The sequence below is a fragment of the Oculina patagonica genome, chromosome 1, assembly GCF_052425735.1.
Source record: "Oculina patagonica isolate OP01 chromosome 1, crgOcupat, whole genome shotgun sequence".
NCBI lineage: Eukaryota > Metazoa > Cnidaria > Anthozoa > Scleractinia > Oculinidae > Oculina > Oculina patagonica.
In genome coordinates, this window is record NC_135758.1 from 12,091,975 (window position 1) to 12,097,071 (window position 5,097).

The window sequence follows — 5,097 nt, forward strand, 5'->3', positions numbered from 1 at the left end:
TAAGAGAAATACAAATATGGATATATTGAATGCACGGGTAAATATTGTTCAACAGTTGGTCTTATTCGCTGCACTTTCCACCTGAAAAAATATGTTGAACACATATTTACCCCCACGAACAAAACACCAAGTGCCTTTTTGCAATCACACCTTAAACTTTCTTTTAACGTTATGTAAATATAAAAGTGAAAAAGAAGTATCATTTACATTGCGGAATTGGGTAGTTTAGGCTCTTTCAACAATAATACTGTCTTGTTAGTAAATCCAGGAAAAGAATTTCTAGGCTCATAACATTTCAGAGCTTTATTTTTATTCCAAAAAGTATCATAAGAGGTTGTCGTGAGATAACATCGTTTCTGTGTATGCAATATACGTCTCCCTTGCCAAATCAACTTGGCAATTTTATAAACCAATAATAAGCATTGACTTATTCTTCCTTAAAATCGAAGCCAGTTGTGAAAATACTCTCCTACGACTGGTATTGCCACAGCTGTTCCGATTGAATTTCTTCTAACCTTTCTAGAGTGTTTTGTAGGCAAGAGTGTTCGCGGGCAGTTGTGGAAATATTCGCCTACGACTGGTATGGCACAGCTGTTCCGATTTAATCTTCTTCTAAACGTTCTAGAGTGTTTAATTTACAGTTAGTGTGAGATGAAAACTCTATGAAATGTTCATTGTCTAGGGGATTTTCATGATTCTCCGCGATTTGTATTTGTGTATAGGAAAATTGTTGAAAAGACTACCGGGAACTTTAGGCCCATTGTAAACATTTCAGTAAGTTTTTTTGGGGGAAACATCGACGGAGCAGAGAGATGTATTGTGCAAAAGAAGTTTTGCTAGGCTTTTCACATCTTATTTTAATGACTTTTAACTGATGAGAAAGAACAAATATCTTTGATTTACAATAAATACGAAATGTCATTGCCTAAATAGTTCTTCAAGGAACGGCGACAAAATACAAAATAATTGTTAACGTACTTGTTTCACTTTGCCTATTCAGTGAAGGTTGCTCCGACTTATTAACGAGCTGCGCGTATCAGCGTATAAAACAGCGAAAAAATAATTGCTTTTTGAGAGAAAATGGCGATTTGAATTTACATTTGTTTGTTTTAGTCCCAAGAGTTTATACGCCCCTAGGCTTGCAAAAGAACTAAGAAGGACAATGCCCGAGGCCCCGTCCACAAAAAACCAAATAAATTTGAAAACGCATCTTTCTTTTGTGGTTTGGCCAACCGTGAACGGTTGGCCAACAAAACGGATTTTTGTAAACGGACCCCAAAGCGAAGAAATTTGAAAACGCCAGCTAGGTGGTGGAGCTTTTCGAAAACGCTGACGTTAATTAAATGGTCATGTGATTTATGTCAACATGATACATTTGAATATAAATCGTAGAGAAACATGTTTAGTTAAGCTTTTTGTACCGATGGTCGTACCGTTACAGTTTGACCACGCTCGAATATAAAAATAAAGTTTTCTATTTCCTGGACTTCTGCGTCTTGTCCGAAACAATGTGTATTTATTAAAAAAAAAATTTCTTGTAAAGCTGTTCAATTTATCCCTGCACTAAAACCAAACAGAATACACTACCGACCTGAAAGATAGAATTTCGGAATTATTCTTGGGTTAAGCTAAAGTTTTTTGTTTTTTTTTTAAGGTCCAAACATTAGCATTTTGGGACGCGAAAGTGTAAAGTTAAGATCACTTTAATTGTTTCCAGCACTTTCCAGCGATTATACGCTGGCGGGAAGAGGATTTGGTTTATTATCTTCTCTATATCGTCATTGATGCACGTGCAGTGAACATTAACCGTTTTCCTTTACATCTTAACGCGCGAGTTGCCGCGTGGCCAAGCGTGGGAATTTGAATAAATATTCATTGCATCAAGGGTGCAATAGACAAGGAACAAGATAAACAAACTCCTCCTCCGCGGAAGGAAATATGACAGCCGAAGCTTTTGGTGTAGTTTTCTGACGCTTAGAATAGTCTCTGCCCTCGATGACTCTGCAATACAAAGCAAAACCATTATTTTTGTTGCTAACACAACGTGTAAAGAAAAGCGTGTAAAGAAAAGCATTTTGGGAATATCCTGTTAAATATGAATTGGGCGCTTTGAACAATAAATATGCGAAGTCGCAGCCAAAAGTAACAACCGAGTGCTACAGAGGGGACTGGGCACTAGTAGTTTAAACGGCGGTTTTCTCAACATCTGCACATTTGAACCCACCTTAAAATTTTAGTAATTAGAAATTGGCTATGATCAAGCATTCATACAAAATAGAACAAAAATATTTAACAGATTCCCTACCCTACCCTCTCTCTCTTCTAATCTGGCTGGGGGGCAGTTAGTTTAGGCAGTAACAAATTTCGAGAAAGTGAAATTACAAGTTGGCTCTGAGGTTTAGGGGAGTAAAACAAAAGAGCCTTTAAGCTATTTATATTCTTTTATTTCACTACGCTTCGGAGACAAGTAAGATTTCAATACGTCGCAAAGCGTGACGCCATTCAAGCTTCATAAATTACTATTTACATTGTATGTTTCCCCTCATCGTTTAGAACAATGACTGGTACCTGAAAGTGGAAATCAAGTGGAAATTTACAGTGATGGAGGTGTCATGTTAAGCGCCAACAACAAGGAAATTTTGCTGGATGTCGAGTCAGCTTATAACTTAATCGTTCGGTCAATCCTATTTAGAGCAAGGAAATTTGAGTCCCTAAGCCTGCACCATTACAATTATATTCAACACTTAAAAATGATGAAAAAAGGAGAGGTTTTTTAATCATTTTCAAGTTAGGGCGTCTCCTTTTTTTTTTTCTCCGTTTACCGTCGTCCGGCCGACCCATACTTTAGCATGGATGCTGGCAGATCGCAAAGAAGCGTTGGTGGCTAATCTTTTTTTTCGCTATTCTCAGCTAATTTTAACCACGACATCGATCTTTTCTTCCACCATTGCCGCTATGTTGATTTAACAAAAACGTTTCGTTGTTTCCATTCTCCACGGATAGATTGTCCCTGATTTAAAGATTTTTTTTTTAATCCAACCGACCGACCCAAAATTACGCATTCGACGGTAAACGAAACTAAAAAAAGGGATCCGCCATGTTTAGCGATGGTAAATTAATTTCTTTACCAATATTTGTATACGTAGCTTAGCTCTCTTACCTTTAGCAGTGATTTCATTTATTTTACTTCACTGGGTCGCAAACAGGATAAGGGCTCTTAAATTTGCCAGAAAAACAAAACAAGATCCAAGATAAAATTCTGATCCGAATTCCAACGCTTCATTGTGCCATTTTAGGGCTCCAAATGTAATACAAGGGAGCCCATCACTAAACACAAGGTTTAATACGAAGTACAATGCCTTTGCACGTACGTTATAGACTTTCGTAAATTTTGTTCCGTCCTCTACAGAAAAGCAACGTAAAATAATGTATTTCTGCCAATGATCAAGATCATGAATCACGACATCAATTATTTCATACTTCTTTGCGTAACTGACCGCTTTTTGTGACTCAGTGTATTGCTTAAACACTAGGCCAACCACACTACGAAACAGTAGTTGTGAATCCATCTTGAAAAAGGAAAATAGCGCTGTGTTTAGAACTTAAACAGTTAAAATCTCATTCAATTTCACCTCTCAGCAGTATGAAACTTTAAGTTTAATTATCTTTAAAAAGATAGTTAGGTGAACAACGGAGTGCAACAGGACAATTTTTTTATTTTTATTTTTTTTGCTGAGAACGAAGTCAATATTTTTCTTCGAAATCATACCGATGCAGCATGAAAACAAAACATAATGGTTAGTTTTGCTTTATTGTTTCTTTGTTTATTTGCTTGTTTGATCGTAATGTTTGTTTGTTTGTTTTTTGTTTGTTTTTTCCTTTTCTGCCTGTTTGCACGTTTGCTTGTTTACTTTTGTTGTTTTTTATCTTCATTCCAACTTGAAGCTTAGAGCTGTCTCAAAACCACATTGTTACACTTCAGGGGCTTCACCTACATGTCAAGCTACTTATTACGTAGCTACGTCTTGTTTTAAAGCTTTAATTTCTTGATGTTGCAAAATTCTCACACTTGAAACACAACATTAAACAAGAAAAAAGAATGAAAAAGGCGATAATCGTTAATAATTTTGTTATTTAACTTTTCTCGACATTATTCTTTTCAGGCAGAGGCAATGCTGTTTTGTTGTTGTTTGCTTGTTTGTTTGTTTGTTTTTCTTTCTTTTTTCCTTTCATGCTAATATTTCCTTACTCCATTCAGGATAAAAATGACGATATTATAAGCTTTCATTGTCAACAGTTTATTGTAGAGGGTGAGAATAAAAGTCACTCGTAGCTCTATGATCTAATCTTCTTTGATCTTCTACTTTAAATATGCAGGTAATAAACTGATTTTTTACAAGCAGGTCTGGCCAAAAATCGTCATTTTTAACATTTCTCTTTATTTTTTCCAGTTTTTTGAAACAGAATTGAACAATTTGTGTATTTTTACATTCCATAAGCATTCTGGCTTGATTTTGCATCAATTTCCATTATTTTGTTGCTTTCTAAGAAAATGGTGAAATCCAAGATGGTGGATCCAAAATGGCGGCTGTAATGACGTCACAGCCAACAAAAATTATGTCATCTTGTAGAGTAAGCGACGGGCTTTCTACTCAGTGCAAAATAATTTCGCTGCGCCTTAATAGAACGAAAACTCCGGGAGGAGTTCCTTCCACCCCTTCCCCCCCTTGTACGATGGTGGGGGTATGAATTTGCTTGTACGTCCGAGGGTTAAAAACTGGTTTATGACTTTCATCATGAAACCCCACAATGCTATCTGCTTCATCCTTAGACTGTGGCGCCATCCACTCTAAAGTGTTTTATTTTCAAGGCACATCCTTTTTGATAGGGTTAGGTGTTATTGTCAACACAGAATAATTTCTCCCGGTGTAAATCCCGTATTCAAGAAGCGTTTGTGGATCGGTAGCCATTCTTAACTGAAGTACTAAATGCGGGCCGGGTGTTGCATGCATAGAAATTAAATACTATAGTCTTGTACACATCCTTATGCATACAAACTATTACTCATAGATATCACATGCACAAGCAAGAAGTCTA